Below are 9,957 nucleotides of genomic sequence, written 5' to 3'. Positions count from 1 at the left end.
TGGCACGTGGGCTCAGTAGTCGTGGCTCACGGGCTCTAGAGCACAGGCTCAGTAGTTGCGGCACACGGGCTGAGTTGCTCCACAGCATGTGCGATCTTCCCGGACCAGGGCTCCCTGTATTTTTATTATTGAGTTAAGTTGTTTTTTATATATTTTGGACGTAAGTCCTTTGCCAGATATATGCATTCCGAATATTTTTCCCATTCTGTGGGATGTCATTTACTTTCACGATGTTTTCCTTTGAAACACAAAAGTTTTAAATTTTGATGAAGTCCAGCTTTTCTTTTGGTGTCATATCTAAGAAACCATTCATTGCCTAACCCAAGGTCGTGAAGATGCACTCCTAGGCTTTCTTCTAAGAGCTTAATGGTTTTAGCTCTTACATTTAGGTCTGTGATCAATTTTGAGTTAATTTTTTGTATACGTTATAAGGAACAGGTACAACTTTATTCTTTCGCGTGTGGATATCCAGTTGTTCCAGCACCATTTCTTGAAAAGATGATTCTTTCTCCACTGAATTGTCTTGCTATCATTGTCAGAAATCAGTTGACCATGTGAGGGTTATTTCTGAACTCTCAATTCTATCCCTTTGATCTATATGTCTATCCTTATGCCAGTACCACAGTCTTGATTACTGCAGCTTTTAGTAAGTTTTGAAATCAGGAAGCATGGATCCTCCGACTTTGTTTTGTCTTATTTTTAGTTGCTTTGGCTTGTCTGGGTCTCTTGCATTTCCACTGGGATTTTGCAATCAGCTTGTCAACTTATTAAAAAAAGACCGATGATATTTTAAGAGAGTTTGTATTGAACCTATAGATCAATTTGGGGGGTATTGCCACATTGAAAGCATTAAGTCTTCCAGTGCATGAATGGGGATGTCTTTCCATTTGTTGACATCTTTCTTAGTTTCTATCAACAATGTTTTGCAGTTCTCAGAGCAGTTTTCACTTCCTTTCAAAAATTTATTCATAAGTACTCTCTTCTCTTTGATGCTATTGTAAATAAAAGTGTTTCCTTGATGTCATTTTGGTTTGTTCATTGCTAACATAAAAATACAATTGTTTTTTGTATTTTGATCCTGTAGCCTTCAACCTTGCTGGACTTGTTCATTAGTTCTCATCGTTTTTTAGTAGATTCCTTCAGATTTTCCATGTACATGATCATATCACCAGCAAACAGAGATAACTGTCTTACTTTCCAAGTTGGATGACTTTTATCTCTTTTTCTTGCTTAGTTGCCCTGTCTAGAACTTCCGGGGCGATGCAGAATAGAAGGGGCAGAGCTGACATGCTGGTCTTACTCCTGATCTTAGGGGGAAAGCACTCAGTCTTTGACCATGAGTATGATGTTAGCTGTGGGTTTTCATAGATTAATGCTAAAGTATTAGGGATAACAGCCATCGTATCTGCAATTTACTCTCTCAGAGGGTACAGAAAGTGCAATAGTGATACGTGTGTGTGCGTGCACTTATGGGGAAAGAGGGAGATAGCAGAGAGTAAATATGATAAGGTCGCTGTGGTACGATGTTAACACTGGGGAGTTCTAGAGAGCCACTCTCTTCAGTCTGTTTTTCTTGAGCCCTTCTTTCCAAATGAAAGAAATTACTGGGTGCCATTTTATCCATCCAGAGATGTAAACCATGGGTTTGACAGCCATATCCTTGGTCTAATCCTTGCTGCAAACTTAGTACTTCTCTTATTTTCATCTTTTATTATTTGCAGTTGAGTAGCAGCTGCCTCTCTCAATGCTACAAGTTCTGAATTTCTGGATTGTCTATTCCCTTTTCTTCCTGCTTATGAAGTAGCCAGTCGTCTCTGAACCCATCCATTTTGTGGTAATTTGTGAAATGCGGCAAATATTAACCAATCCCTTCCCCTAAAATCGCAAGTCCAGAGACACAGCATCTGCCTTCCGAGTTCTCCGAGGCAACAGTGTATTTTGCCACAGCATAACACGGATCACCATTTATCTTCAAAATGTTTCCATCTGGCCAGCGGGAGACCTTTGTTTTGAAGCTGGCGCCTGTGTTCTTCTCTTTATTAGTCTTTGAACACAGCCTTACTTTCTGACAAAAGTAGATTTTCCAGGCTCGTCTTGTTCTTTCCCTGTCCCAGCCTATTCTCTAAGAATAATTCCCTGCTCAGGTTTAGGAAAATAACATATAACATACACACACATATATATGAATATATACAACGTTTTAAAATCTATCCAAGCTGGCTTGAGAGCATTACATATGCATACATATGTATATTGCTAGTAGGGAGAATTATCCTATGGATTCCTTTTTGTAATTTTAAGAAAATGTGTACAAACCAAGTAAAAGTGACAGTCTATTTTGATTTTTATAATTTTAGCGTATCCTGTTTTCAAGCTAATGTTACCACTCTCACAAACTGAGATTTATTTCTGCTTGGAGTTAATGAATGTGCTGGTTTGGGCTGGTAATTTGCCGTTCAAATTTGAGATCCTTCAAAGCATCTTAACGAACGCTAGTGAAAGCATAGTTTCCAAACCGTGTGCAGAAACAGCAAGGCGTTCTTCGTATCGCTTCTGCAGATAAATAAATATGTCAATCTTTCATTTGGAAAGGGCTATTTCACAATCACAGGAAAAAATCCGTAAACTAGAACCCAGGCCAAATGTCTGAAAGCCCCCTGGGATGTGGACAGGCCAGCAGCTTCCTGGTGGACAAGTCTTCCCCGCCTGGTAGAGGTCAGCCCTCTGACCCGGCCATGGACCCCTGAGGAAGGACGGCTGAGTGGAGGGAGGTTGCTTTGGTGGGTTGTGTCCCTTTATCCTCTCGCTGGAGGGTGGGAGACTGCCGAGATCCTGTGCTTCCCACGCTCACCCTCTCTGAGCCAGGTGCCAAGCTCTACGATCCTTCTACATCAGGTTACTTATTTCCTTAAGACAGACGGTCCACCTCGATCAGAAATCTCATCTCCCAGGGATGTGATGAGCCTGGGCTCCTGGCTGCAGGAACCGGAGGGAGGACTCACGTGTCGCGCCTGTTCGCCTTTAGTCACAGCTGCTTTGCAAGAGCCTCTGAGGCAGAGAGCTTCCGGAACATCATCAGTATGAATATAAACGATTTAATCTGCTAACGGTCCTTGTGGGCTTTGGCTGTCTCGGGTGTATCACGCACGGGCAGGGTCCTGTTCTGACTTCCGATGAGAGCTGGGGTGCCCCTGGGGAAGGAGGGCAGGCAGCCGCGGGCCGGGCCACAGGGCGAGCTCCCCACCGGCCGGCACCCGTGCCGCCCCCTCCAGCCTGCGCCCGGGACAGCGCGTGGCACCTGCGACGCGGACGAGGTGGAGGTTCCCGCGGACGTTGAGCACGAGGGCCGAGGGCCTCCGTGCGCGCGCGCCACGGAGAGTCTGTCCACCCTCACGGTCACCACCTCGGGACGGGCGGCCGTCGTGGGGAAGCTCGAACGTGCTGTCCCCACCGCAGCGTCTCAGGCCACCCCGCGACCCTCACCTGTCCCGGTCGTTCCTCCCTTGGGATGGCCGCCCCGAGGCCGAAGGGAGGAGTGGAAAGGTTTGCAACTGCTCAGTCACCGTCAAAATCACCAGGGTGAATGAGGGCTTGTCCTCCACTCTCACCAGCTACCTGTTCTCAGGAATGCGAACCACACGTGGCTTGGCAGCGATGACATTTTCTAAAATTTTTATTGGAGTACGGTTGCTTTACAATGGTGTGTTAGCTTCTGCTGTATAACAAAGTGGACCGGCTCTGCGTATCCATATGTCCCCTCTATTTTGGATTTCCTTCCCATTTAGGTCACCACAGAGCACTGAGTAGAGTTCCCTGTGCTGTACAGTAGGTTCTCATCAGTTGTCTATTTTATATATAGTAGTGTGTATGTGTCCGTCCCAATCTCCCAGTGCGTCCTACCCCCCGCCCCCCGCCTCACTTGCTATCTGTAAGTTTGTTCTCTACATCTGTGTCTCTGTTTCTGCTTTGCAGATAAGTTCACCTGTACCATTTTTCTAGATTCCACATAAAAGCAATGACATTTTTTAGAGCGGCTTCGTGTGATTTTCACTGAATATTCTGTATACTGACTCTTCACCCTGTTAACAACTTGGTTTGACCTAACAAAATGTAACGAGTACTGCGTTTTTTGTTTTTGTTTTGCTTAGTAGTAACGACAGTTAAATAAATAAAGGAAAATGGACGGTTTCATAAAAAACAATTACCAAAATGTAATTTAGTTTGTATCCATACTTTTAAAACCAAGAAGTTAACTGATGAACTAGATGGAAATGACATGTAACTAGGCCACTAGACTGTCGATGCCTGTGCTCCCTGGTGTTAGAGTGACACATGCTCCCAGCCTTTCTGAGGGTGATGGGTGTGCGGGGGGTGAATTCAGGCTGACAGCCACCGCTGCTGCTGCAAAGGGCAGCGGAAGTGCTGACAGTGTCACCCAGATGCTGAAGGCCAGGACAGCGGACTCAGGCAGGTAGGCAGAGGACACTGTGCTTGAGGGCCTCCCTTTAAAGTCCTCTAAGCAGTTAAGAAAGCAAGTAGGTTTCCTGAGAATTTTGAAATGGAGGTTAGCAACTCATTTCTAAAGTTAAGAAGGTATCTGCTTGACTATCAGTTTCATCCATGCCATATGTTAATCTCTGAAATGGCTAAATGTGGACGAAAATATTACATTAACGATCTACCGTAGACTCCTCCAATAAAACAAATTCAAACCGGAAACCTGCTCTTCTAAGTTAGTGACATTTGAAAGTTAGTTTCAAGAGCGGCAATGGGGTCGGGGTGGGAGGAGGTTCTGAGCACTGACTGGGGGGTGAGGACACCTCAGTCCTGGCCCTGGAGCTTCTGAGCAGCAGGGCGACCTCAGCCCGTGCTCTCACTAGGCTCTGCACCTCTGCTGACAAGGCTGCACCCGAGATCAGCTCTGCGCACTTTCGAGATCGACAGCCTGTGGTCAGGACCTAACAGCCGTGATTCCAAGATAAGCATCTTACCTTCACCCACACCCTTCCTCAGACCCAGAGTCCCATTCCTAAGAGATGTCATCTGCGCCTTGCTGGTCCACCTGCGACAGCAGACTCAAGGCACTGCTCCCAGTTCAACAGAATCTGGCATCGTCCTCTGGTTCCCACCGGCCTCGTTTACATTTTAACATAACATTAGGTTATGGCTGATAAAGCTTTAGAGGAATGAGTCGGTGAATCAGTCATTTTCCCTGGCCTGCTGCAGGTGTAATTCAGGCAATGGATCACAAACACGCACAGCCCTGAAGACAAATTTTATCTATGTGAAATTTTATAACTATAAAATAGACTTCCTCTTTGTAAAACGACCCTGCATTCAGATGGTTAAAACCGCCTTAATGATTTCTACTAAGGGAGGGTGCAGGGCAATTTCCTGCAGCCATAACTTCTCATTGTTTTAAAGGAGAACTTTTTTAAAGTATTCAATAAATCAAGTGGTTTAGCAATTTTACTGCTAAATTAGTTGTATTATCAAATATAACTAAAATGCTTTTACATAATATTTTTATGATTTCATAGTTTGCCCGATGTACCTTATTTCTTGGATTTTTTTTTCCCTCTGTGCCACTGGGGTGAAGATGCTCTGATTAGAGAACAGTGTACAGAGGTTTCCAGTTTGTCTCTGAGTGGGAGGTTGCTATTTATGCGATTTAAAAAACTGCAGACAGATATTAGTTTTTCAACTAAGGAAAAGTCAGAGCGGTGATATCGCAAATGAATTTGAGCAGAAATGGGGCATTTCTGTGATTTTTATGTAACTGGAAGAAAAAACATCTAACCTCCCATATTCTCAACCCCCAGGGGCTGACTGAGGAGTGTTTTTCTACCCCTCCCCTGCTGCTTATAGCGTCTGGCAGGGGAGCGGGCTCTTTCCTACACATTTTATACAGGGTGTATTAAAGAAAAACCGTCACTGAAACATGTTTTATTACTAAGCCTGCCGACCAGGAAGAGGTGGCACCTTTGACCAGGAAGTGACCCTGTTTTTTTTTTGTCTATGTGTACACAGGCCATAAAAGTTTCGAACGGCAAAATCAAAGGAGAGTAGCAGCAACCGTGGACAGTGAGTGAGAGAATGAGGCACCTGGAGAGAAGCAGGCGGTGGCAGGAAGTGGCGGGAGATGGGGACGGCCCGGGTAGCGCTGAGAACGCGCACGTCCAGTGCGAGGGTCCGGACCGCCCCCCCGCTCCCCGGCGCTCGAGGGCGGCGTCTCCACGTCCCCCCGCCCGGAAACGCTAGCACAGTCCTCTGCCGTGGGAGGTGTGCAGTGGGGTTGTGCAAGTGTCCTGAGCTGTGTGAGTGTCTCTAGACGCGCACAGCCTAGGCAGTCGGGCAGAGCCTCCAGTCCTCAGCCGGCTGATACCGAGGCTAGTCCGCGTGCCGCCGGCTCGCCGGGCCTAGTCCAAGGCCGCTGGCACCTCCTTCGCACCAGGTCGGTACCGGTACCTTGTGCTCTTCTTACGGGTGAAATGTGTTTCCCCTAAAATGACATGGTGACGTCCTAACCCCTGATACCTCAGAATGTGCGCTTATTTGGAAAAAAGGTGTCATTTGTCCAGATGAGGTCGTACCGGAGGAGGGTGGGCCCCTAATCCAACATGACTGGTGTCCTTACAAGAAGATGGCCTTGTGAAACCAGAGACACACAAGGAGAGCGCTAGGTGACCACGAAGGCAGAGGCTGCCGGCGTGCCAGCAGCAGCTGGGAAGAGGCAAGGGAGGGTGCGCGCCTGCGTCTCGGAGGGAGGGTGGCTCTACTGACACCTGGACTTCAGGCTTCCAGCCCGCAGAACTGGAGAGCATAAATCCTACTGTGTTCCCAGCGTACCCTCCCCCTTCCCCCCCCCCCCCGTCAAAAAAAAAATCCTATTGTTTTAAGCCAGTCTGTGCTGCTTGTTATGGCCGCCCGAGGAAACAAACGCAGCTTTCCAGACTGTGGGCTCGGCATTTCGTCCGGTACCCTCCCTGCATCCCCCCGGGGGGTTTCTTCCGGGCCGCAGCTTGGGGCTGGGCACCGGAATGTACCAACTGAAGCCAAAGCCTGCGCGCTCCTCCCCTCTCCTTCAGAGGTGGTCGGGTTGAGTCCCCCTCGAAGAGCAGAAAAAGACCCTAAGAACACAATCCTGGCCTCGCCTTACTGGACTGCCGAGGCCACCACAATGAAGGGAAACAGTAACCTGAGAACAAAGCCCAGTGGATTTTTTCCTGAGCAACTGATGACGTCAGCAGCCCGTCCTGGGCCATCCCGACCACAGCCTCAGTCACCCGCGCCCTCGGGAGAGGCCGGCTCGAGCCACGGAGGGCTAAGGACGCCGAGGTGCAGGAGGTCGGCGCTCCCCGGCCGCGCCCTCAGCAACCCCCAGGGGGCGGCGGGCGCCGGAGGCGCGGACGGGCTGTGAGCCACAGCAGGGAGGACGCCTCTGCACCGAGGGCTGAGCCACACAGGGCGCTGGACACAACCCCTCTGCCGGACACGCCCGCGCGAGAGGGACGCGTTCGCCGGGTTACATTCACATTCAAAGGCAGACGGGGGGCTATCCTGAACGACGCGTGCTGAGGATTTGGAAACAGAGCCTCCCGTAAGTAACACAACAACAGCCCCAAAGACTTTAACTGCCACTTTCCCAAAGGAAAAGAGATGGAAATATACTATATAATCAAAGAGAACTGAACCCATAATAATGATTTTCCTGAATGTAGGCGATGATGAAACTTCTGAATGTATTTTCTAAAATTTGCGAAATCATTGTCATGGTCTTTAAGAGCAGGCTATAAGACAGAGAGCCAATGGGCTACCACCGTGCTTACAACAGGCTGTTTAAACCCAGTGTAACTGTAAGTATGTTACGTCTGAAATAAATATCTTGAAGTGAATATAAGCACAATCTTCCTATACTGTAGGTGAAACAAAACCTTAAAAGAACAAGACCGTTTTTTTTGGTTTGCAGTCAAGATCAATTGTTTCTTTCTCAGAAAAGATATATTTAAAAACATCCATCGAGTTTTTGCTACCCTAGCCCTGGGCTCATGCCTCCTTCGCGCTGATACACCCGTGTCACCCCCAGCTAGACTGGCTGCTCAGCCAGGGACCCATTCTCTGAAATCCTCTGAAACCTGCTTAACTCCTCTATATAAAAACTACACATTCAGCCTGAAGTTGTCTGCCATAAAATATCTCAGAGGGGAGAAAAAGTGTAAGGGGATAATGAAACAAAATTAGTAACTGCTGATAAATATCAATAACTGTTAAACTTGAGCGATGGGTACATGGGGGACACACTGTATTATTCTTTCTACTTTTGTGTATTTTGAAAACTTCCAAATAAGAGCTTAAGCAACAATAACAAAGATGACATGTCTGGTCACTTTCCACAGGGGACTGCTTAATACCCAGTAGCAATGAATGCATGAAAAGTAAGTAACACCGAGACTTCCCTGGTGTTGCAGTGGTTAAGAATCCGCCTGCCAATGAAGGGAACATGGGTTCGAGCCCTGGTCCGGGAAGATCCCACATGCCGCGGAGCCACTAAGCCCATGCACCACAGCTACTAAGCCTGCGCTCTAGAGCCCACGAGCCACAACTACTGCAGCCCCTGTGCCTAGAGCCCGTGCTCCGCAACAAGAGAAGCCACCACAATGAGAAGCCCGCGCGCAGCAACAAAGACCCAACACAGCCCCCAAATAAATAAATTTTTAAAAATAATTAACACCTTCTAATGAGCTACACATGCTAACTCGCCCCTTAATACCTTCAACTGTGACCAGTAAGGACCGTGGGGGCCTTCGGGAGTGACTCGAATGTGAGGAGTATCGGAGAGTGTAGTGGGGAAAGACCGGGGAAAAGCAAATTTCAGGAGAGGGCTTAAATTAAACCATGATATGTAGGTCTTGAACTGCTTCTGAGTGTGCCCGGAAAGATTTATCTAGTGTGTCCACTGTGAAGAAAAGCGGGAACTATCTCGCATTTCAATGACTGAAACAGCTATGACATTTCACGCCAAAGCATCTTTTCGGTGACCCGACCCGAGTGGAGACAAGGCCTGCCTGCGGGCCTGCAGCGGAGGGGCCTGGCAGGTGGGGCGGGGGGGCCTGGCAGGCCGTCCTCAGCAGCTCACCCCTCACTGCCGATCATGCAAGCCAGCCTGCTCGGTGCCAAGTGAGGAGCTTCGCTTCGGCAGCGCGTCTGAAAATGTCAACGTTATTCTTGTCTGAAACTCTTCTTCCCTTTTACATTTTAATTACTCGTATAAATTTTGCAAAGTATCTGAACGTGGTAAAGAGTTTTGTTCTGTTATTTTGGCACTTGCTGAAGCCGATCCCCATTTCTAGTAATTCTCTTTAGATTTCCTCAATAAAGTTTAAATGTAAATAATGTGGGCAGTTTAAGTGAATTTAATGGTTCTAAAAAGTACGTGGGGTCAGCCTTACGTAGCCTGAAGTTCTTGGTTCATGTGCAGGACATGAGGGCAATGCCTGTGGCTCAGCTTACATCCTTATAAAAATTACGCTAAAACCAGGACCGGTCTCAGACGTTTTGTGACCAAGCTTGTTTCTGGGTTAAAGCCTCCCAGCCCTCCTGTCTCCCCTTGGGCTGCACCCTGGCTAGACCTGCCCCGCTTCGTCTTCCTTAACCGCTGCCTACCTTTTCTAATCCCATGCCCCTGCAACCCAAGGGGAACTTATTGCTACTTGTCTCTTATCAACATTAGAAACCGGGCTTCCCTGGTGGCGCAGCGGTTGAGAGTCCGCCTGCCGATGCAGGGGACGCGGGTTCGTACCCCGGTCTAGGAAGATCCCACATGCCGCGGAGCGGCTGGGCCCGTGAGCCATGACCGCTGAGCCTGCGCGTCCGGAGCCTGTGCTCCGCAACGGGAGAGGCCACAACAGTGAGAGGCCCGTGCGCGTACCGAAAAAACAAACAAACAACCCCCCACCA

This window comes from Monodon monoceros, unplaced genomic scaffold (genome assembly GCF_005190385.1).
Source record: "Monodon monoceros isolate NGI ecotype Baffin Bay Population unplaced genomic scaffold, NGI_Narwhal_1 Super_Scaffold_15, whole genome shotgun sequence".
Lineage (NCBI taxonomy): Eukaryota > Metazoa > Chordata > Mammalia > Artiodactyla > Monodontidae > Monodon > Monodon monoceros.
Note: the sequence above shows the minus strand (reverse complement) of the source record.